Raw genomic sequence first — 26,766 nt, 5'->3', positions numbered from 1 at the left:
GTGCGCGACCATTGAACTCATGTTTGACGAGGAAGACGGCTTTGTTGACGGGGTGTCTGGATGGATTGTGCGGCCAACGCGCTCTCGCAGCCTGGAGCACGCCGAACTTTACATTACGAGACATTACTGCTGCACTGTACATAGTTGTGTGTTTAACAATAAAGCTCTTTCTTTGAGTAAACCGCTGTGTTTTATAAATGAAGCCCTTTCTTTGAATGAACAGCTGTATGCTTATAAATGAAGCCCCTTGTTTGAATAAACGGCACGGTCCGTATAATTTTCCCATATATTCCTTGATGGTATGAATACTTCATAGCACAATAACATTAATATGAAACAAATTATTACAACATAAATTATATATTTATTATTATTATTATTGGGGTTTACATTTATAATGAGCCAGGGGGACCAATAATGATTGGTTTGCAGTGATCTGCCAACCAATCACGAGGGATTTTTCTTTTTCAAATGTAGTGGCTTCAGCCAATAGTGAGTGAGTAAATTCAAGTCTGGCCGTTGACTCTCTGGTTTCGCTGCTATTCATATGCAAATTAGAGGCGTCGCACCTCCGCGCGGTCTCTCAGCGGGGGGCTCTCCACCTACGTCATGGTTCGTTTACGACAATTTGTGGCACAGACGAACGCGACGTTCGCTGCCTCTAAATTGTCGAAAACTGCCGAAAATTAGGGAGATTTCCAGGAGTATACAGGCGTTTATGGGGTCGAAAATTCCACTTTTCATGCAGTGGCAGACGGCAGCAGAGGGACTTTCAGACCGGGTTTCTGTCTGTTCTTGGACAGTTTGTCCAGTCGTTCAAGAAGTAGCCACAATGACCAGCCGCTTGAATGAAGCATTTGCTCTACCACATTTGTACTTTATATATTGTACATGTTGGCACAGCTCTTGGACAGGTTACTGAAAAATACACTTTTTTTATATTGTTGTTTTCACATTTTATATTCATTTTATTGTTCTAGTAATTTATTTGTCTTTGCACACTTTTATTTTAATTTTGTAAGAACTAATCTGTCTAAAATAAAGTAAAATGTGTAAAATGTCACTGTGTCTTTAATTTCCACATTCTAACTATATAACCACATTCTAATTGTATTCATATAGTGTAGGAAGCAAATAAAAGGGCTGCTGCTCGCAAGTCTTTCTGAATATGCACATAAACATATCTAGAAAACCCAAATATTATATTTTTAAATGTATAACTATGTGAATGTAGTATAATAACTTATAACCACAACTTAAGTGAAGCCATAAGTGTGGTCCTGTTTCATTTCAAATTTGAGGAAGAAGTCTCTACAATTATGCATTTAATGAAGCATATTGTAATACTAGTCATGTGATTTTTTTTTTTTTTGTGAATGTTAAGAGATGTTATTGTGATAAAAAATAAAATACTTGCAGTCTAGTACCTAATCTTTCAACTGCTTGATTCAGTCTATTATTTTCATTCAATTAACTTTTCACACATCTGTCATGACTGAAACCTCATTATCCTTTTATAGAAAAAGTTTTGTTTTGGAATTGAGCTATTACAACACATTCAGATTTTGGATTGCCCATCATCCCATTTTGCATTAAAATGGTCAAACCAGGTGAAAGTGCACGTTTAAATAAACAGTGTTGGTAATGTGTGTACATAATCAGCAAAAGCAGCGCTGCTTGCATCACCTACACTTGTTATAGTTGCAGACAGTATCGCGCAAAAGTGATTACTGTCCGTCGGTGACTGGGAGAAGCAGTCGCGCGCATTCCCACGTCACCGGACTAATTTGCCTAATCTCCCCGGTACTTTAGACCGCGGTGGAAACGCAGATTGTAGCAGGTCTGGGGGAGAAAAAGTTCCTGGGAAAAAAGTTCCTGGTACAAATAGTTCCGGGTAATTTCGGTGGAAACGCGGCTATGTTGTTCCAAACCTGTATGAGTTTATTTGCTCTGCTGAACACAAAAGAAGATATTTTGAAGAATGTTTGTAACCAGGCTGCTTTGGGGGCACCATTGACTTCCATAGTAATCTTCCTATGTGTTCATATTTTATTATATTGATATTTCCCCATAACTTTTTAAAAATCATTAATATAACTTGATTTTAAGTCAAAATCACTTCAGAAAATACATTTTCCTGTCAGAAACCCTCCTCTCAGAACAGATTCTGTCAGGATATATTTTATTATATTGATATTTCCCCATAACTTTTTAAAAATCATTAATATAACTTGATTTTAAGTCAAAATCACTTCAGAAAATACATTTTCCTGTCAGAAACCCTCCTCTCAGAACAGATTCTGTCAGGATATATTTTATTATATTGATATTTCCCCATAACTTTTTAAAAATCATTAATATAACTTGATTTTAAGTCAAAATCACTTCAGAAAATACATTTTCCTGTCAGAAACCCTCCTCTCAGAACAGATTCTGTCAGGATATATTTTATTATATTGATATTTCCCCATAACTTTTTAAAAATCATTAATATAACTTGATTTGAGGTCAAAATCACTTCAGAAAACACATTTTCCTGTCAGAAACCCTCCTCTCAGAACAGATTCTGTCAGGATATATTTTATTATATTGATATTTCCCCATAACTTTTTAAAAATCATTAATATAACTTGATTTTAAGTCAAAATCACTTCAGAAAATACATTTTCCTGTCAGAAACCCTCCTCTCAGAACAGATTCTGTCAGGATATATTTTATTATATTGATATTTCCCCATAACTTTTTAAAAATCATTAATATAACTTGATTTGAGGTCAAAATCACTTCAGAAAACACATTTTCCTGTCAGAAACCCTCCTCTCAGAACAGATTCTGTCAGGATATATTTTATTATATTGATATTTCCCCATAACTTTTTAAAAATCATTAATATAACTTGATTTGAGGTCAAAATCACTTCAGAAAACACATTTTCCTGTCAGAAACCCTCCTCTCAGAACAGATTCTGTCAGGATATATTTTATTATATTGAAATTTCCCCATAACTTTTTAAAAATCATTAATATAACTTGATTTGAGGTCAAAATCAATTCAGAAAATACATTAACATTAGAGTAACCTACATTCACATCAGTTCGCCCGTTCAATCGTGCGTTGCTGTCACTACCGTTAGTTACTACAGCCTACAGTTAGCTAGCTACTTATGCCTTCGTCACGTAAATGCATATTACCTTATTGTAAAACGTATAAAAAGATTATAAAACAAAATTGCTGATATCAAGAAGGGGTGGATTAATTTTGTGAACAGCTACCTTGAACACCACCAACACCTGCCTCTGCAGTGATCGTTTTACACCGGATAGTTTTGCAAACGTTCATCAGACACAGCTGGGATTCACTGATAACCCACTGCCGGACAGAGACAGGACTTCATCCGCCCGTCCCGCCAACATCTGGTGCCATCGTTGCAGTCCGTGCCACTGCCCAGTTGTCTTGTGTGCTTACTGCTGCTTTCCCGCTAGTGGGCAGGGTTTCAGTGCAGACAGTGTTTGAGGGCAGAGAATGCTGCTTATTTTTTCAAGATTTTATATATATATATATATATAATTTAAATTTAAATTTGCCACACATTTAATAACACATTTTCATGTGGTGTGACAAACTCAGAACAAATATTTAATTTTGACTTTAAATATAAATTAATGTTGAAACAATACATTTTAATTTCATCTTTATTTGAGTAAAGTTTTTTTTTTACATTTAAGTACACTACAGTTTTAATTTAACTTTTAGATACAACACATTTTAATTGAATCATTATTTAATTAGTTTACATACCTGTATGTAAGCACAGTGCACTGTTAATGTACAATCTGTGTATTTACAATGGTAAATTTGCTGACAACCAAAAAAATATAAATAATATAAAAAAATAAACTGCCTCGTTTTTGAACTGTGCAGAGCTGTAGCTGAATAGTTAGGCCTACTACGCGACTGTATTTTAATGTTGGTCATTATGGTGGTACTTGGAGAGCCAAATATTTTGTGACTTGGTATAAAAAGTTTGAGAACCACTGCTCTAGTGGAAACCATAGAAACAGTCACTTCAGTTTTAAATCAAAACAATAATGGACTGCATTCTATTGATGACATCACAGCACTGGAGCTCCAGAGGCTCTGTGTTCTTCCCACTCAGACTCACTTTCACTGAACATCTCTCAGTGCTCTTGACTGAGAGCTGTAATACAGAAGCTTTAATAAGAATAGATGTATAACACAATGAAGTGTGTAAGAAAGAAATGAATACAGGATTGGGACAACATGAGAGTGAGTAATGACAGAACTTCTTTTGGTGAATTGGGTGAACATGTTTATTATGGGCTGTGGTCACTTTAAGACCTGCACGCATCGAGATTCAGACACGCATGCGGTTTTCTCTCGACTGTATACGTTCACTTTAGAGTTAACATGTGGTCGGTCATGAAACTATGCCAACACCAGTCACTAGAGTCAGCAGACATTATTCACTTCAGAAACACACTCAATGTCCAGATCTCGTTTCTTGTTAGTTACCTAGAAAAATAATAACTATAGAGAGGGGCATTTTGCTAAATATTACATATTCATTATATGTTTACTCAACCTGTTAGTGTTGTCTTCATTATTTAATGTGCGCTTGAATAAATCTGGCATGAAAACAAGTTATTACAGTCATTTAAATGTTTACATTTAACCAACAAATTAGAGTAAAAACATAATTCTATTATTAAAAAGTTGATATATAAACTACCTTATTAATGTAGAAACAACTTAAAGACAGTATGAATATGTGTTGTTATGGCATGTTTTTTATCAATGAAGGCCACTATCACTGACACTAAAACTGATACTGATGTCTCTGTGAAACTGATTTTTAAAACATTAATTATAGACACTCAAGATGAATGTAAACCATCAATTTATTTATTAATTTATGAGTCTTTAAAATATAACAGCTTTTATTTTAAGTGAACTTAAAACAATCCTCACATAAACCCATTATAATAAGTGTCATATTTACCTGTGGCCTTCATATCAATTTACAGAAATTGAATACATTTATCAAACACTTAACCGTCTTAACTGCAAACATTATAAATTAAATATAGATTAATTATAGATCCTTATTAAAGCAACAAAGTTCTCGTTACCGTTGTTCTTTGGTTAACATTAATGACAGTATCAGTTTTATTAGGCTGCTGTCACTTTAAGATCGCCACCATTGCCAAACATGACGCGGATCTGATGCTTGTTAAATATTTTTAATTCATTTAACTGAACGAAACAAGGGAAATCCCGCACACTATCAGTACTTGCAACAAAACTTTTTTATTAGCAACGTTTCGGTCTACTGACCTTCATCAGGCATATACATATTACTCAAATCCATGACATTTAAAAATGGTAACATGACCAATCATTGAAGAGAACCATTAATTAGTGAATCACACTCAATGACTAAATATGTCATTAGCAGCATCATTAGTAGGCTACCACATACCCATACATCACATGCACAAGTACACCTATATAAATACACTTTACACATTTTAAATATATACATACACATGTAAATGGTTCCATAAACACATGAAGAAACATTTTTATTACATATTATAACATCACATTAAATAATGCTTCATCGTTCATACCCATAGGTGATAAATCTGAAGGGTAAAAATCCAAAACAACTCATGTCTCTGTAAGAGCAATTCAGTATCGCCTCCTCTAGGTGGCACACTCACTTTTTCAATACCACAAAACCGTAAAGAGGACACGTCATGATTCAATGCACAGAAATGAGCCGCAACCGGATAATTAACATCGTTTCTTCTAATAGAACTCTTATGTTCACTTAATCATCTTTCAAATTCTTAGCCCGTTTGTACACAATCAACGGCGGATGCTGAAAAGTAGCACTCAATTCAGGATCAGAAGTCAACAAATGCCAATATTTTTTGAAAATCGATCTTATCACATAAGACTTGGGTGAATGGGTTGTAATAAAAGTGAAAGAATGTTTTTTTTACTTTTTTTTTGTCTTCTTTAACAATTCCGAACGTGTCTTTTGAAAAGATGTATTAAAAGGCATCATCAATCCATTCCGAAGGATAACCTCGATCTAAAAATCTCTTTTTCATTACTCTCGATTTTTCAGTAAAATCCAGATCAGAATGGCAAATTCTCCTCAGTCTGTAGAACTGACTTTTGGGCAACCCCTTTTTAAAAAAAGTTGGATGGAAACTAGTAGCAAGCAACAAAGTGTTGCGATCCGTTTCTTTTGTGAACAAAGTCGTAATTAGTTTTCCCTCATTTTTATGTACTCACATATCTAGAAAATGAACTTTGGAAATATTTACTTCCCCAGTAAATTCTAAATCATCAACTAAGTGGTTTAAAGACAACACAAATTCTCGAGCCTCCTTGTGGTCTCCTAAAAAGATACAGAATATATCGTCAATGCACCTATACCACTTAGTGATGTGTGAACAAAAAGGATTTCTCTCTCTATTAAATACATAACACTGCTCTACAAAACCCATAAATAAACTGCCATTATTCAGAGCAAAGATCGAACCCATTGCCGTACCACTAATTTGAAGAAAGAAATCTGTGTCGAAACTGAAATAATTATATAATAATTATAAATTATTATTATAAATAATAAATCATTATAACCGCTTTGCATGAGGAGAATAAATCCAGGATTACTGCTCAAACGCTTCTCAAAACGATGTATCTGAAGTAACGTTACAGCGCTTCACTAGATGTGTTTGTATGTGTTGATGTGGGCGTTGATCGGGGATCGTCAGTATTTGAATCTCAATAGAGCGCGCGATCTGTGGGCGAGGTTGCATTACCGGATAATGAAGTGGATCGCGGGTGACCGACATGTATCGCTTTTCAACCAGATTAAATAAACATCGATTTGGTTTACATTGTTTAAAATCTGACATTTCAGCGTTTCTTTAGACATTAGTCTCATGTTTGTGAGACAAGTATTCACTAAGCTAGAGTTCCTTTTCTGAAGACTATCTGAAAGAATGTCTTTGACAGAGCAGAGGAAGGGGAGGTAACCTTTCCCCGTATGACGACATACACAGGAAGATTCCAGATCAGCTCGTCTGAGCTCTCATTTTCTCAAAGGCAGAGCGGGACACCCAGAACTCGGTTTACACCTGTCGAAATTTCTAGCCACTTGGGGACCATATACCGAAAAATTCATAAAATGACATTTTCATGCCATGGGACCTTTAAATTAACTTATATATGTTCTATGCATTTTCCTTTTAGAAACAAAATAAATGTGATGAGAGAACTGCAGTTGTGAAAGCATCAGATCATAGTGATGTGGATAGTTTGCACCAGATCTGCAATTCAGCTCCTCATACAGGGAAATTTAATGCCACTAAAGTTAAATACCATCCATAAAATCAGTCCAGACAACACAATATCTACGAGACTTGAATGTAGTGTAGAATGTGGATTGTTTTAATGGTGCCTTTATAGTGGTTATAGTATCTAAGTTATTATCAATTTCTGTAAAGCTGAAGATTTGAATAAAGAGTTCAGCTTTCAGAATGAAACCAACCTGTTTGTTCCTCAGTTTCTTCATGTTTCACTCTCAATGTTTCCTCAATCTTCAGTTCTTCACTCTCCTCTTTCTTTGTTTGTTCCTCAGTTTCTTCATGTTTCACTCTGAATACATTTTCAATCTTCAGGTCTTCAATCACCTCTTTAATAAACGCCATCTTTATATTCACGAGTTCACACTTACATCAAATTAAATAGAGTAAAGATTATGCGTATTTGGCGTGCTGTCCGGGGGAATTTTGGCCCGAACCCAGAGTACCCCCCCCCCCCCCCCCTGATAGAGCTAGTCTATAACTAGACTGTATTTTATTTTGGATTGTGTTGACGTCTAATAAGAGTTTATTTAAATCAAAGTGAGGAGATGGGGTGGTGGAGGGATGCTAAAATAAAAACGGTCAACGAAAGAAGGTAAATATGCTGTATATATATACACCTCTTATCGTTGATTAAAGCGATTAGCTTGATGTGCTCCACTTGTGTTTAATTAGTTTTAATTTTCTGAATGTGCTTCTCCCGAAATTTGTTTATAAAACATCAAATAGTGTGTCATGTGGATCTCAGTCACTTCATCAGGAGTTTTTCTGTGTGTTTGTCCTGTTTAAGATGAGAATAATTAACAGAAAGAAAAATAAATCCACACTAAATTAGGGCTGGTCCGAATACCATTTTTTGAGCTTCGAAGCTTTGGTAGTAATCAACATCGAATATTCGAAGCTTCGGAGGGAAGGAGCTGAACATATCCTTCTCTCTAATAAAGACTGGAATCTGGAGAAGGGCTGCTAGCGTGACGCGTCCGGGCTTATATGCTCCGCGAACGGGCAATGAACTAGTGATACAAAACACACAGGTCTGTTACGTCCCAGTTTTTATATATTATGATAGTAAAAATAATTCTGTTCAGTTACAGATTACGGTTATACCCAGATAGCAGACCAACACTGAATCATCGTTGAATCAATGTTAATGCATTAATCAAATTATAATTGAAACGATGTTGATATTTAACATTGATTTGTCGTCAGGTTTGCACCCTGAAATAATGTTATTTCAACAATGAAAAATAGATGAAGATGGGCTTAAAATCAATATTTTTTGAACTTAAATTAAATCACTTATTTAACACTGAATCAACATTGAAACACTATAAAATCAATCTTGTTTTATGTACAGCAGGATTCTATGCCAGTTAATTTTCATGTATGGCAGCAATTGATATGATTTTGAATCAAAAAGTCACTCAAAGTAAACAACATCCTTCAGTTTACATGCAAATGTATTTATTTATGCCCCCACAGTTTCAACAGGAAATCTCACATTGACTTAAAACAATTACATCTGAATTTATAACACAAGTGTAAAACATGACAACCTGGCAAAACGGAAGTAATGGAAACTCGTCAATAAAGACAGAAATGGGACAGTACTACTGAAAGAAAAAGGTAGAAGAAAGAATGAAATACTCTGAACACTCTAAACTCAGCTCTCAACTTCCCTTTAAAGCACCTGCAGACACACAGGAGGAATGAATGGAAAAGCAAGGTGAAAATATCTTCAAATATCTCTTGTTTTATGTAATATTAATACTGTATTTAATAGTAAATAATAGTAAATAAACAAATAAAGTGTGAAAGTGAAATAAGTAAATTAATAATCAAATAGCTACATTAATAAAAGAGGAGCTGGATAGGCCACACTGTGCTTTGTAAGAGATTATCCATTTTACAAAGCGAACTGGAGGTGCAGCAGTTTTCTAAATTTCTGCAGTTTGATATAGCTGCCTACAGAACTTAAAGCTCTCACTCTTCTTTCTTGCTGCATTAAAGATTAAATTGGAATTGTGTAATTCTGGTCGGCCCTCGTGAGCTAATCGCACAGGCACAGCTGAAGCAGAGCTACAAACTGATTGGTCTATTTCCCCTCACCGGCCAACAGGGCGATCAGTTCTAGATCTGCTTCAGCTGTGATATTAGCTCACGAGGGCCGACCAGAATTACTGACATGCCAGAAATTCATCCGATCGCCGCTCGTTTCTCCCTGTACACTGGACAAATAGGGGATGATTTTACTATCAAAATTATTAATAAATGCATGCACAATAATCCATGAACTTGATACATTTTGTAGATATTTTTAATGTCCACAAACAAATGCAAGCATGAATAAATAACCTTAAACATCAAATTTAACTTTAAATATACATACTTTAAATGTAAATATAATATACTTTTTAATATACAAATTAAGGATATTTAATATGCATTGTGCTTTCAGTGCATTGTTAGAATGAATTAATAATAAATTTGAGCACAGTTTAAAATATACTAAAAATATAATTAAAGTAATGTTCAAATAAGTACACTTTTAAAAAGTACACTGAACTTTCATTTTAAGTATATTTTTCTAAAATATATTTTTCTAAAATATGCTAAAATACAATTATTTTAAAGTGCATTAAAAGTTACATTGTGAAAATATGATTCTAATATACTTTTTATATGAAAGATGGTACAATTTTTGTTAGTATATTTACAATATACTATTGAAAAAGAGAATATACTTGAAATACAATAAAGTATACTTTTTTTTCACCAGGCCTAGCCAGTCTTCAGACCTAAACCCAATAGAGAATCTTTGGAGGGAGCTCAAACTCTGTGTTTCTCAGCGTCAGGCCAGAAACCTGACTGATCTAGAGAAGATCTGTGTGGAGGAGTGGGCCAAAATCCCTCCTGCAGTGCAAACCTGCTGAAAAACTACAGGAAACGTTTGACCTCTGTAATTGCAAACAAAGGCTACTGTACCAAATATTAACATTGATTTTCTCAGGTGTTCAAATACTTATTTGCAGCTGTATCATACAAATAGATCAAGAAAAGTCTAAATATGCAGGATAATCAGTTTCTTTACAATCATATTACTTTAGACAGGGAATCAGGAAAATAATGGATTCATCAGCATGACACATTATATTGGGAATGCCAGATGAAGGATTAGACATATGGCATGAGTTTAAATACACAGGCTTACTAAGAAAAACTAGACTAGAACTAGACAAGAGGTGAAATACTCACAGGTAGATGGTCCTGGGAAAGAGGCGGTTCTTGGATCTTCGCTTCACTCTGAAACGGCATCTGGAGATTCTGGAAATGCTAAAGGAGCCGGAAGAAGATCAGTCAGATCCAGCAAAGCCGGTGGCTCAAAGAAGGATGGATCCAGCTGAAGATCAGGCGTATCCTGTGAAGCCGGTGGCTCAGGTACAGATGGACCCGGCTGAGGATCGGCTGAATCCTTCAAAAGTCAAAGTCTTTCTTCTTCATTTTTGTTTGCTTTTCTAAAAACCCCAAAACAGAAACAGAACAGTTAGAAATTGTCTCCAGATATTATAAATCAAATACTGAGGCTAGATCCCAAGACACAAAAGAACAGGAATAAAATGACAGTAGACCCACCTTCAGCTGGATTTGCGTCACAGTTTGTTGGCTTGACGCTGGACGGGCCCGGCTTTGGATCAGTTTTATCCTGTTGAGCCGCTGACCTGAGGTGGGACGGGCCCGGCTGTGGATCAGCTGGATCTGTGTCAGACGGTGGCTGTAAAGGGACTTCTTCTTTCCCTCGACTTTTTATAGCCAGCCATGAGTTTCTGAAGAATTTAGAAAGGCGACTCTTCTTGCTTTTCGATTGTTTTTCTAAAATAATAATAAAAAAGGATTTCTAGTTACTACATTGACTTTAATTAATTAAACATTTGACATTCAGCATGAATGCCACAGCAAAAGTAACTTCATAGAATGAACATCTACTTAAATTAAAAGATAAATGTGACCTGTACTGGAAAAATGAGCACATTTTCAAAAATGAGATATTCTTAATTTAACATTCTCTATTAAAAAATCTACTCCTCTCAGAAAAGGCACAAATAAAGACACTTTTAGATGCTGAATTGCTATTTGGAGCATTGGGATCGCTAGACGAGGGCTTAATGAAGGTGGGTCTAATGCAGAAGGTTGCTGGTTCGATCCCAGCGGTCACCACCAGTGTGTCCTTGAGCAAGGCACTTTACTCCATGTTGCTCCAGGGGGATTGTCCCTGTAGTAAGGGCACTGTAAGTCGCTTTGGATAAAAGCGTCTGCCAAATGCATAAATGTAAATGTAAATGTTAATGAACTCATTTTTGTTAAAAACTCAAAATCAAATCAAAATGGATCAATCTTTCAATAAATCAATATTTTTCACTTAGCCTTAAAATGAGTGCACATCCCGACTCATTTTGCCAGCACGGGTCACAAACAATATTTCATTTGTAATTATAAACATATACACACATACAGTAGTGGCCAAAAGTGATGCTGTGCTTGGAGAGTGTAAATTGTTTTGTTTTAACGCAAAGAAACGGCTAATGAATTATTACCTGCTTATGCTGTAGTTAATGTATATTTAATTTCCTGTCAGCTTTTTTGCATAGTGAAATAAAACCTATATACTAAGCTGTAGTTTGTGAGCTTTTCAATTAAATACTTTGACCAAGTTTGGTGTTTTCCTCTTCCCAATGTAACATGATCCTCATATGACTATATATTTCTTGTGTTTAAAAACCTCATGTGTGAAAATATGAATATGAAATATATTCACCTGTTGAGCTGTTCTCCATAGCTGCTCCAGTAGGAGACAGTGCTCTAGTGTTCATGGTAAAAGCAGATGTCCAGAGTTTGGCTGCTGATCGTGTGAAAGTCTTCGCTGCTGCTGACTTTTTTCTTTTTTCTCTGTTATGTATAGTATTTCCATAGCAGCATAGTCCATCCATAAATTTTGCCTTGTACTGACCAACACATGTGAAATTGATCTACAATACACACAAGCTATACAATGATCTCTGAGCCCGTTTCTCTGAGAGCAGCCTGTGGGGAGATGGAGACAGATGAAGCAGCCATACAGTCCTGGTGCCACAGATGTTCTGCAAGGGCATTTAGGAGAGGCGCTACTTCACCAAGCCCCGCACTCACATCACCTCCCACTCGGAAGACCGGAAGACCCCACACCTCTTGAAAATGTGTTATGTCACTGTGTGTGCATAAATAAGTCAAATTTGGTGCCAACCACCAATTTAACCATTGGATCTGAAGATTCTGTGATCCGTGATTTCTGATTCGAAAGATCATCAAAGGAGCCTCGATCAGTGAAGGAGAACAGGAAAAGGATGGCATCCACCTGTTCCTTACATGACGGTAACATGTGGTCAAATCTTCGCATGGCACTTTCCCCACAGTCCCAAAGCTCAAAGCGGAAAAACAGCACACGGCCACTGTCCTTTAGTCTCACAGGCCAGAAGACCACTGTTGTCTCTATGCCTGTGGTCTCATTATGCATTTTGGGGAGATCGAGGCCAGCGAGACGGGCAGCAAGAGCACTCTTCCCGACTCCAGTTTTACCCGAGATAAGAACCTTGTAGCGAACGATGTCCACATTCATATGAGGAGGCATCATCGGCGCCTCCAAGAGCCCAAACTTTCGCCGTGTCTTCTTGTGCAGTATTTTGCTGAAGAACTCTCTGCTGTCTGCACAGCGGTGCCAATCCGCCACCAATATGGATCCAAGTGGGATAGCCATTTTAATTTAGCTAAATTAGGTAAATGAAGAGGCTTGTGCTTTATATTATGATATCAAGTAACTTATTCTGGGCGAACGTTGCTGCTGCTGACTTTTATACTGGCGCAGCTCGGAATGTTCACTGGAATGTAGCTCGGAATGCAAGCACTGTGACATCATGAGCCCTGTGATGTCACGCCGTGCAGTGGAGCCTCGATCGCTGCTTTCACAGATGATAAACTTTACAGCTTCATACAACATATCGTTTTGTTCATTTCACGGGTGTTGTGTGTCGATTTAAAGTATCGTGTGTGTGATATGCTTTATTATATTTCGCTGTTATAATGTGCATTCGTTTTTTTATGGCCATTGAAAGGAGATTATCGTGTCTTTAGACATGCAGCGCTGTATACATTAGCTTGTTTATGATTAGCTGCTTATGTTGATGTCCTTTATGTATATTTAATTTGTATTTCTGTGTTTATCCCCTTATTAGCATTATGTAGGCATTTAACCCTCAAATTGTGAAATTACTAATTACACTCAAAGATCAAAGGTTTAAGGACAGATAAAGCTCTGTTTAATGTTTGAAAGAAATCAACATTTCTTGTTTTTAAAAGAAGTATCTTCTGCTCAGAAAGGATGCATTTATTTGATAAAAAAATACAGTAAAAACGGTAATATTGTGAAATAATATTATAATGTAAAACATCTGTTTTATATGTGAATATAGTAAAGTGTGATTTATTCCTGTGATCAAATCATCATTACTCCAGTCTTCAGTGTCACATGATCCTTCAGAATTCATTCTGATATGAGGATTTGATGCTCAAGAAACATTTATGATTATCAGTGGTGAAAACAGTTGTGTACAATATTTTTAGGATTTTTTGAAAGCTTTCTATTTCAGAGAAATGCTGTTCTTTTGAACCTCCTATTCATCAAAGAATCTTGGGGGAAAGTGAGCATAAATTATTCAGCATAAGAGACTACTTACATTTTTTTTTTAAGTACATATCCCAGTCTGAACTGCAATACTGTAAGGCTTAGAATATTAACACCTGACCACTCGTGTGGGTTTGCTACTGTTACAATTAAAAACCGTATAAGGGTAAGACCATCACAGCCAGACATGATGAAAGCAACACAGCTACAGCTACTAACACTGATACTGGGTGTGCGAATGATCAAGAATTGACAATAGTCAATCATATTGGTGGCACCGAGGGGCCCCCAAATAAAATTTTGCTTAGGGCCCCATAAGGGCTTGGGCCGGCCCTGCTATATATATATACTTTATAAGCACTACAAACAATAAATGTGTTTAAATTTGTAGCGAGTTAACTATATTCATCTCAGTTCAATCATCCTGTGAATCAATATTTTACTCTTGCAACACGAAATAAACATTAATAAATATCTGAATGCCATTGAAAAAATCAGAATAATCTAGCCTAATATATAACGAATGTTGACATCAATTAGTTTCAAAAGTCGTTAACAAGTCATATGTGTCATTTCTTTTTTCATGTTAAATGTGAAAGAGGCTGGATGCCACACTTTTAAAATGTATTTTTATTGTTTTTATATCGTCACATTAACTTCAATTTTATTAATTTGACATTATTCTTAAAATATTAGGATCTTAATAGATTTTGTTGGTTTAGTTATTTTTGCCTGTTTGTAGGCCTATGCATGTAAACACAATCAGAAATTAGGCCAACAAGATGAAGTTGAAGGTTTCAGTAGCCTATCGGTTCATCATTCGGAAGTGCTCCTGCTCAAGACTAAGACAACACAATGTTTTTCTTATTTTAAAATATTTTTTAGTGCACAAAAATTAAAAAGTAGACCCTTTAAAATTACGAATGATGTATTACTTTTAACTTTATGGACAAAAATGATAGTAACTGAAGTTGTGAACCAAATGTGATAAAAGGACAAAGGATATTGAAATACGTTTATATAGGTTACATTGGTTTAAGTTAATATTTTATAATTGATTAAGTGTTTTATACCTATAGATTTTCTTTTAATTGTTCATTTCAGAATGATATTGATATTGAACTGAGCATTCCCTCTGGGAAATCCAGACGAGATCAGTGAAGTTCTGGTTCCATCTGTCAGACGCTCTCCATCACTGTGCCTTCACACATAGAAACACACACCCCGAGAGCGACCCCAAGACCTATCTGAAGGACCAACTCCACTCTGAAACCCAGTCCCAAAATCGAAAAATGAACCCAAAAAAATTACACAGCAGGAATACATTGATTAGAAGAATAAAGCAGTAGGCTACAGATAAACAAATGAACGGTTAAAAAAAAAATAGTCTGCTGAATTGGCTTCACCTGAGCAGCGTGAAAAACTACAGTCAAACAAAACTCCTGGCAAAGTATCCTCTGAGTTACCACCGTCTGTGTGTGGAGATGGGCAAACACAGGTGGAGCTGGAGCACCAAAGGTGTGTTCACACTGCTCCACTGGAGCTGTTGAGGACAAGCTGCACTTCCTCAATGAATGCAGCAAATATCAGCATATCAGGGACACTAAACTCTATCTATCTATCTATCTATCTATCTATCTATCTATCTATCTATCTATCTATCTATCTATCTATCTATCTATCTATCTATCTATCTATCTATCTATCTATCACTCTATCTATCTAAAACAAGAAATAATCTATAAGAAATTTTATTACATTAATACAGCTCAACTGAACTCAATTGTAATGTTGGGGGGGGGGGGGGGGGGGGGGGGGATACATCCAAGTAATAGAAATTATGTATTAAACAACTTCTGTAACCACAGAATCAGAAAAATGAACTACCTAACATGATTGTAAACAAGATTTTAAACTAGAATAAAACTTCAAATTAACTCTTTAAAGGGATAGTTCACCCAAATATGAAAATGTTTATCTGCTTACCCCCAGCGCATCCAAGATGTAGGTGACTGTTTCTTCAGTAGAACACAAATGATGATTTTTGACTCCAACCGTTGCCGTCTGTTATTCGAAAACACTTGGAGTTAAAAATCATCATTTGTGTTCTACTGAAGAAATAAAGTCACCTACATCTAGGATGCGCTGGGGGTAAGCAGATAAACATCAAATTTTCATTTTTGGGTGAACTATCCCTTTAAATGGGAAAAACCCTACTGCACACCAGCCACAGATTTAATTGCATCGAGGGCAGTAGATAGACCTGCAACCTCAGTGAGGATAACGTTTTCTGAGCGGCACTTTGGGCACTGTGTTGAGTTTTCCATCCACTGTTGGACACATATACTGCAGCCCACAATGCTTCGGCAGCATGCTGTGAAAACTTTTTTTTTGCAAAAAAAGTGTTGTCATAGTATAACAGGTTTAAGAACTCTTTTTGTAATAACAAAAAAACCCTCAACGTTTAAATACAACAATGCAATACACAAAATATATAAAGTAACATTTTAAACAAATTAAAGTGCAAAAGAATTAGGCTATAAAGAACAACAGGTAACACTTTACAATAAAGTCGTATTATTTAATGCATTAACTAAGATTGAGCAATAGTTTGTTACAGAAAGTATTATTTTTTGTTAATGTTAGTTAAGAAATACGACTGATCATTTCAGGTACATTAAATAAGTTATTTTTATTTTAGTAATGTTTTAAACAGTAACTAAGAAATTAACATTAACTAAGAATAATTAATGCTTTATTGTATTTTTCATTGTCAGTTTGGTAATAATGAATTAACATTAACTAATGAAGCCGTATGTCTCAAAGCTTTACTGAACAATAACAAATAATCAAAACATTTCTAATCGTTAGGGCATGTTGTAGTCCAGATTCAAATTTAAGTTCGAAGTTAAAAACTTCACCAGCGCAGTTGCTTTGTTTATGGGGTTTACGGGGTAAAGTTGCATTTCTGCTGTTCCATCAGCGCCCTCTGGTGTCAGAGAGTGAACGCGCACTTTCATTCAGTCTCTCTCACTCGTTCCTGGGCTTGTTTACATCTGAGTGCGTGTTCTTGTGATGCAGAATACAGCAGTGTTGTGCATTGTTGATGGGTAAAGTATTCTTAAATACATTATAAAACTGTTAATAATTGGTAATAAATTAATATTTACGGTATTTTAAAATGTCCACGATAACAATATCGTACATATTCATATCGCGATAGCATTACCGAATATCGGCACAAGTCTAGTGGCTGGTGTGTGGAGCAATTTGTATACCTGTGCAAATTACACATGAAAAAGTTTGTTTCATCGTAGTCACAAGTGACGCTCTTTGTGCTGCTCCCATTGAGGTGGAGACAATGTCATTGATATGCTGAGAGACAGCCTCAAGACCATGGGAGGCCTCCAATAGCTCTTCAACACAATGCTTTAGGTCTTGCACTGCGGAAGAGTCAGGATCTTTATGCCTATAAGAAAAGAGTTTTAAAACATAAATAAATAAAGGCTTTCCATTACAATTTGTAGATGTACTTGTATTATAGACTAACACAATTTTGAATGGTCTTTCAAAATTGTCTTCAAATACACAAGTGTGTGTGTGTGTGTGTGTGTGTGTGTGTGTGTGTGTGTGTGTGTGTGTGTGTATGTATATGTAGCGGGACCGTGGCCCTTCACACTTGGGGCAAATATAGAAACACTGCCGCTAGCGTCACATGACTACGCCACCCTATTTAATAGGGAAATATAGATGTTACTACTAAGATTTGGTAAAAGATACACAGGAACGTAAATAACAAGAAAGGGCTAGAGACGTGGATACCAATAATACAAAAGTTTTTATTTAAATACAATCATTTTTAAAATATATAAAAGCTGAGAATCATCAACAGACAAATGCGGGCGAGCCCATAATCCAAAGGAGGCCGAGGCTTGAAGGCAGACACACGCCCAAGGCTTCGATATCACTCAACACCCCGTGTACGAGTAACAGCACACACACTGCAATAAAGTCAAGAAATAATCACACAGCACTCTGAGACAAGCTCTCCACCACCACATACGGACCCACTACTGTATATATATATCCAAACAGTAAAACTTAAAGTCGGGTACTGTGTCTTGGTTTAGAGTAATTTAACATTTATCTATCAATGTGAACTGTATTATTAACTTACCATTGTGTTATTAAATGTATTTCAATAATACATTAAACTCAGAATTTTGTCATCTTTTCTTATTTTTATTAATATATATTTTCGATGTTAATTTCTGTGCACTTCTGTGATTTTAGACGCAGCTGTGAACGGGACTTTTATTTTGGTACCCAATTGTGACGTCATAAGGCCGCGCTCCTGCATCTGTTGTGATTCTGCTGAAGAGAGGTTTGTGTTTTAAGCGTTTAAAGTGTTTAAACCGTCACATAATGAATGATATATTCCCAGCAAACACAAAACGTTTTTACAACGTTTCACAACGTTGTATTTTGGTTGCAATTAGGTAATGTTGCAGTACAACGTTTTAAAGACGTTTTAAAAACGTTTTTTTAAATAGAAAAATAATGTAACCAAAATAAAACGTTTCAAAAACGTTGTAAAAATACCAACCTGGTACGTTTTCTTTAAGTAGTCAAAAAAACGTAAATATTACGTTTGTCTACTACCAAACTACAACTTTTGTTAGACGTTTTATTCTGGTGTTAAAATAACGTAATCTGTACGTTGGAATAGGACGTTTAAAAAACGTCATGACAGTACCAAAATACAACCAGATGCCAAACCTCCAATGATAGGCTACGTTCTGTTTGTGTAAAAATATCAGTAACATTTTACCATTGAGGCGATTCAGTGACTGAGTGAGACTGATTTATGCAGCTGAGCATTCGATATCAAAAGGACTTAAAGGTAGCCTAATATGTGAATGCTTACTTTCAGTGGTCTCTGCTCATTTAACTGATAGCAAGCTATTAGAATAATCCAATCGATTATTGTTGTTTCATAGCTCATCACGAGCCTGGCGCGTGGATCAAACAGCTCAGAGTGTAAAAATGAGCCCGATCACACGAAAATGCGTATAAATATTACTATATACGCACGAACCTAGGCTGTGATGATGTAGGGCTAGGCTGCACTATCCAATTAAACAACGTTATCAACTTTCGGGACATTTTCTACTCCATCAGTAAGCCTATGTGCTGTTTTAATTCTTGAAACGCTGTGTAATTGATATATGACGTGTTTAATGGGCGTGCGTGTTGAACATCCGAGTCGCTTTTAAACTGGAGCGGTGGGAGTTACCATGGAAACGGGGCGATACAGTGAAACAGCAAGACTCCGCCTGCGTCCTGTCACTGTTGTTTTCACTGATTTCAGGTAAGTTTAATCCCTAAAATTACACATATAATGTTAAACTACACATATAATACATACAACTGTTCCGTTGTTATGTTGAATATTTAATTTATAGAAATGGTTTAACGTTAGTGTCTTCGGAAAAAATCCGTTAGCCGTTAGGCTAACTTTATGAAAGGTAACATTAACTTAGGCTAACGTAACTAGCCTTGAGCTCTTGTTTATGAAAGTTTGGGGTTTTAATCACATATTATGTGAAGATAAGAGGGCTTTGATAGTTTTGTTAACGTTTTGCTGGCAATTTGTCAATGGATGAATGGAAGTAACGTTAATCTAATTATTTAACCTGAAAGTTTGCACTGTAAAGTTAATCGGTGACGTCACTCACATGGAGCGTGACAATGAGCTGAAACTATTTCAAACACCTTTTTTCTTTTATCTTACATGGTTTTCCATCAATTATTATTATTACGTATATATCTCCATGCATCTGTAAAACCCCAAAACATAAATTCTGATATCTAAAGATATTATATATTGTATATCCTGTATATTCTTACTTTTTTCAGCATTTTAACCACGTGCTCTAGTTTATTTATTTCTAATAAACCTGACATTGTATACCACATATTGTTGGCTCTGTGACAAATTGTTTATGTTTCTAGATTCTGATGGATGTGCAGAGAACATCTCTAAGGTACTATGAACCATCTGACTTGTAAGTAAAACCTCAAACATTCCTGTGTGTATATGATACAACAAATGTTGATATTTCTTGTAAATTAAATGGTAAAATGTTCATGAAGTGACTCCGAGAGCAGCTCTGCAGATAGAGATAGTATAGAGAGACAGCAGACACTGAAATCATTGCAAGCGTCACACACGCTTTAGTTTGCGTAGTAGTCGAAACTGCAGCGCTCATTCACACAGACATGGCAGAACATAAAGACTTCAGATTTCATTAGCAGTTTTTTTAGCTTTAATATTCACAGACACTAGTATGTATCGGTATCTGATTCATTGTACCGCCCTACTTTTAATTTATTAATTCAAAAATTGCCAAATTCTGTGGCGTTCCGCAATTGTGTGATGTAGGTGTGTTAAGAGTTTAGGAAAATTGTTAAAAGTATTGAAAAAATTGTGTTCAGTAAGCAATTCTTAAGTACAGTACAGTTTGCACATTATGAACCCAAAACACTCATGGAAGTTAATTAATATTAATCAGAATTTGGAAATATTCCAATTACTAATCAGTCATGTAAACACCAATATTGTCATTAATTATCCAATAATATTCTGATTTATTATCTATTATATATATATATATATACACTGTAAAAAATGTATAATCTTCCCAACTCAAAATTTTCTAGTGACCGTTTACATCTAAAATGTTCAATTGGCCCAAGTGAAATTCTGTAAATGTAATTTTATCAATTGTGGCAACAGCCTGTTAACATGGGCTCAATTAGAAATAATATGTTGAGCCAATGGAAAAAAATTTATAATCTTCCCAACTCAAAATTTTCTAGTGACCGTTTACATCTAAAATTTTCAATTGGCCCAAGTGAAATTCTGTAAATGTAATTTTATCAATTGTAGCAATAGTCTGTTAACATTGGCTCAATGAGAAATAATTTGTTAAAACAATTGAAAAGAAATGAGTTTACCAACCCATGTTATTGGCCCAATTGTACATTTTAAATTGTAGTAGCGTTCCTTTTTAGTTTTACCTAAACTAAAAATGTATTTTGGTAAATTTATACTAGTAAAGCAACTTCACTGTATTGTTTATTCCCCGTTGCCCCAAAAGAAAAACAAATATATATTAAACACTAAAGCCATACTGCCACATGTTATTTAATACATTTTATTAAATCTACAACAGTATTGTGAAAATACCTTAAATGGTAAATACATTGAACTTTTCTGCACAGTAGACCTTTGTAGATAAAAATCATGCATTTCAATTCAGGATTCTAAGATACACAAAACTCATTAGACCTTAGATCTTACATTAACAAAACCACAAATATTTTAAAAACATGTATTATCAGTGTTTAGAGAAATTTCACTGACATTGTGGTATTTAGGTACTACATTTATGAAACTGCAATAACAATATTAAACATTTAAATAATTTAAAATATTATGTTAATATTTGCTAAAGTGCAAAAACGTCAACACAACATAAAATACAAGTAACAGGAGAGGGCTACTTTAAATATTCAGTGTAAATTTACTTGAATTTTTGTAAAACATTTGCAAATATTTGAAACGCTGCAAAAGTCTGAAGTAAAAAATGACTTCAGGGTTTTGTTTTATGTCATTTCATCTTAATATGAGCTCATGAAACTGCATCTTACTCATCAAATATTAAGCATGTAAACACATTTACAGATAAATAGAAAGCAGAAAAAAACATTCTCACCAAAGGTACTTTGAGCTTAAGGGTATTTCTCCCGTAAGGGTTAAGTGAAATTTCACTTAGTTTTCCAATAATTTGCTCATCAGAGTTTGCACTTTTTTGCTGCACTCAGTTCCCATGTTCAAAAAGACCTTCTGAATGAATTCAAAAGTATATCTTAAGTCCTTGTTGTACTCCATGTTAAGTGCGTAGAGCATGCCAAAGAGGACAATGAAGGCACTCACAAAGTCTCCCATGTTTTCCAGGACAACTTCCTCTTCAAGGACAATTGCAACATTTACCACATCGGAGAGGGATCTTGAAGTGGAACTGTTGCTGCTCACCACTTCAAGAATTCCCATTTTCATTCCAACTTTGTGATGCTCCAATGCCTCTGAACTCTGTAAAAAGTATAAAATAGCAATATTAATACTGATAGTGAATAAATCCAGAACAATACAGAACATCTTCATTCCCCATATTCTCGCTATTTAATAAAATATTAAAAAGTTCCCACTTTAAAATATATAGTGTGACCAGCTGATACAGACTTCTAAGAAATATAATTGACAGAATGTACCAATTTTTTTTTGTGCAAAATTGCATTTTCATAAAAAAAGTCAGTAATAAGATGAGAACTAAGAAATACTACATAAATCAAAGTAATCAGATGTAAAATAACACTGGTTAGTCTTCATTGTAAAAATTAAATACAGATGAATGCTTACACTTACAAAATGTATTCAGTCAAGAGTAGAGTGATTTGAATTGTCTTTTGCTCTTTGATTTACATGACAGACAGCAGGCTTATTAGACTGTCTCTTTAAGAGCTTATGCACGGATCCAATATACAGTTACACAACATTCATTATCTTTCACAACCATTTACATTCCAAAACTGACTGCTTAACTGACCACTTACCAATACAGGCATTTTAAGACAGACTGTTTAAGCGGAGCAAACCACTCATTTTGGTACTTGCAACTCAAAAGCTACCTGAGAGAAGGCTTTGTGCATGCCACTTATATAGATCAGTGGTGCACATGCTTTTGGTGTGAGCGTGAAACTTGTAGGAATGACTAAAAGGATTCACAATACAAGCACAATTTCAACTATTCAGAGCAAATGAGAGAGTGAATGTCACTTCACCATCGGAGAGAAGAAAGAGTGAGAACGTGCAGCTGAAACAGGTGTATCAATACTGCAGAGAAGGTGTATTGGAACCATTTCAGATATTTTTAGTATCAATATGTATCGAAGTAATATTTTTTTGATAACACTAGTGTCTAATTAGGATTGTTGTTCTGAAAGATTTCATGGTGGTTCCCCCTGGTTTAATTTGGCCATGCATGTATTACAAATTTTAACAAAAAATTACAAAGTTTATATCTGATAGGTTCATAAAATAATAACTAGCAGATATATTATTCAGACATATATTTTGTGTAGAATTAGGTGCCATAAGCAGTAAATGACAAAACCTGATTGATACATGGGACTGCGCTTTATGTTGTTTTATAGTCAACCATAAGGGTTGGATAATGGCTGAGATTAAAGTGTGTGCAAGCACTGATGTTATACAACTATTATTATTTAACCGCTTGTCATTTTCTGTCTCCTTCTTTTGAGCTTTTCTTATTATATTTATTGGTGTATTTGTTGTTATGGTGGGCTGATACAATTGTCCTTTGATAACAGTTACAGTGAAACTGTGCAAGCACTGACGGAAGGGGGGGCTTAAGATATTTTGTGCGTTTATTTTTCTGCCACTAAAATTTTCCATTTTTTTGACTAAAAACCATCAATCCCTAGTTATAGCGTAGCTCTGATTTAGAATCTTAAAATCTTGCTGTAGAAATCTACCGTCCACTGGATGTCTGGAAGCAAGTGACGTAGGAGGCAAATTTGGCAATAATTCTGTACAAAAACGGTCTGATTAGTATATCTAATATACAGTACTGTGCAAAAGTCTTAGGCACGTTGGTATTTTCACACGGAAAATGTTTTTAAGCCAGTTATTTATATCTTTTACTGCAGTGTGTCAGTAGAAAATATATCAGTTTACATTTCCAAACATTCATTTTGCAATTAATTTTTTTATGCACAAGAAGTCTGATAGCAGCCGGTATGATCTGATCTCACCATCATCGAGTCTGTCTGTGATTACATGAAGAAACAGAAAAAACATAGCCTGGCGTGGCCATACTCAATTCTAGTCAGAATATGAGTCTGGTACCGCTCCATTGAGCTTTGATTATGGGGCGTGTTTCAACCGAGCCAGGAAAGACCTCAATCGGATAGACCCACAACCAATCAGAGCAACGGAGCAACGCGTAACGTTAGTTGTCAAATGTCAACAGAACTCAACTGCACTGTGTTGCCAAGTCCGTGTTTTTCTCCATGTCCGCGGGTTGAAGCGACCCCAATTATGTGATTATATAAACCCAGGAATGCGAATTTTAGCCTTCGATGACGTGGATGATTACGTTACTGTTGATCATCTGTCCATCATCGTCTAAAGCCCGCCCTGATGATTTCATTGGTCCGAACAGTTTCAGTTCGGGCATAATTCCTCCTCTATGGAGCAAGTCCAGACCGAATTGCCCGAGCAAAAAAATTTGTGGGCGGGGCTAAATTCGGCTGGCATCCAGGCTAGAAAAAACATAGACAGATTAAATCCAGAAAAACTAAGGCAGCGTCTCCCAGACACTTGAGGAAACCTACCTGCAAAACTACAGTACTGGGAAAAGTTTAGGCACTTGTCAGAATGCTTTAAAGTGAGAATGCTGTCAAATATAATAACATAAATAGCTTTTATTTATGAATTAACTTCTATTAACTACAGGGTTCCTGCAGGTTTCACCAAGTCAAATTTAAGACTTTTTAAGACCATTATGAATTAAATTAAAGACCTATCACACAATTAAAAAACGTACAGAATGAAATACAGAATAATAAAATTACTTAAAGAATATACATTTATTTAAATTGAACAAAGTATCAGTAAACTTGCACTTCTTCATAGCTTAATTTATTTTTTTATTTTTTTATCAAAATGATTTTGGTGGGAACATTTTGTGGTGGTCATTTCCAGAAAAAAGCATGTTTTTTTCCCCCATAATTAGGATGCCCATTATGTTAGATGCACAATAGTCACACATGACAACAAAATGCATTACTCTATATTAGGTTACTTTCATTTTAAGACCTACAGTAATGTGCAGATCCAATACTGACACACGTTTCAAACTTTTTTACACACAACATACCCGCCAATATGGGCATAGGGATAATAATGTGTGTGTTTGATTGTTCAAGAGTAATGAGCCTATAAATAGACACATTGATTCATATACTCGCGCGAGCGCTGACAGGCGGCTAGCGCGTGCACGGAATCCACAGCCAGTCTGACATCGGTCCGTGGTTTAGATCGCTTTTATTAACTATTTTTAGTACGCAATCGCTTTGAATACGCAAACCAATTGCATTGAGAAAGGTTAGGACTGCCAACCTTATTAACTTGGGTACACATAAATAAATAAATAAATAAATATAGAAATGCATAAATACATGTAAAAATAAATAAATGTAGAAATACATAAATGTAGTATAACACAAATGGTACAAACATAGCGCAATTAAAAAATATTTTTTGGACAAAATTATTCATGTATTCATTAATTTATGCATAACTGCATTTATCTATTTTAGAATTGTATAATTTAATTATTCATTTATTTATGCATTTCTATATTTATTTATTTATTAAATTATGCATTTATGTATTTATTAATTTATTTATACTTAAGTCATAAGCACCTGATTTAATGGAGGAGATTTGCTAGGGTGACTAGAGGGTACAAGATTTACGGGTGACTAGGTGGAGAAAATGCCCTTTGAGGGAGGTTAGTCCCATTCACAGTGCCAGTGACACGCAGTGACAAAACAACATGATCATATTAATTTTCAATGAACAGTAGAGAATATAAAAAAATACCAGAATAGTCTTGCATATGGTTCCATGTTCCTTGAAATAAAAAGGAAGACCCCGAAGAGCAGTAGCCCTTCTCTGCACAGTTAAGTCTGCCATCTGTACAAGGGAATGAAAATAATAACATCTGATTAATACAATTTTTAAATGTATAAAAAAACAGACATTCTCTCAGATTTAATTTAATTTGTGTTCTGAAGACAAATGAAAATCTAACAAGTCTGGAATGGCATGAGGGTGTGTAGTTAATGACATAATTTTCATTTTGGGTTGAACTAACCCTGTATTGTCACACCCCTACTGGTCAGCTAACAAGGAAGGAATTTGATCAAGGAAGCTCAAGTATGCTTGCTCGAAATATTAGAACCAACAAGGTTCTCGCATGCCAGGCCAGCACATTTGAACCAGAGCCCTTGAATATGGCTCTGGTTTGAGCTTCTGCAAGAACCAATGAGGTTTGTTCTCATGCATCAAGCAACAAATCTCTTTAGACAACACAGATTAAATGGCTCATAATGATTTATTTTTGATCAATGTATCTTTGAAGTGTCAAAGCTTTTGGTTAACAGACTTTCAATGGAGGGGCATATCTCTCAGATTTGATTAAAAATCTTCATCTGTGTTCTGAAGATAAAAAAAATTCTTATGAGTTTGGAACAAAATGAAGGTGAGTAAATGACAACATAATCTTCGTTTTGGGGTGAACTATCCCTTTAAATAAAAATTGTGACCTACCTGTTCATCTAGATTGTCCAGCAAAGTCTCCAAGTCACACTCGCCTCTCTGTATTACTTTTGCCCTGAAGAGTTTCAGCAAGCCTCTGGAGTTGTTATCCAATGATGTAAGGAATGTGGATTTAAGGTCTAAATGGTTGATCCTTCTAAATTCTGCATAAACCT

General features: G+C 35.3%; 1 protein-coding gene and 1 pseudogene across 2 annotated transcripts in view; one reads left to right on the top strand and one right to left on the bottom strand.

Annotated features, from left to right (window-relative positions):
- Window positions 1-26,766, top strand: part of LOC307126579 (uncharacterized protein) — a 41,413-nt gene that overhangs the window by 10,650 nt on the left and 3,997 nt on the right. The gene's annotated exons all lie outside the window — the stretch shown is intronic.
- Window positions 12,447-13,194, bottom strand: LOC307127225 (ciliogenesis and planar polarity effector 2-like; annotated as a pseudogene). Its single transcript has one exon. The product of its transcript is annotated as a ciliogenesis and planar polarity effector 2-like (transcript).

Source organism: Gobio gobio, assembly GCF_949357685.1.
Source record: "Gobio gobio genome assembly, chromosome: 5".
NCBI lineage: Eukaryota > Metazoa > Chordata > Actinopteri > Cypriniformes > Gobionidae > Gobio > Gobio gobio.
Note: the sequence above shows the minus strand (reverse complement) of the source record. Positions and strands in the feature narration are given on the sequence as shown.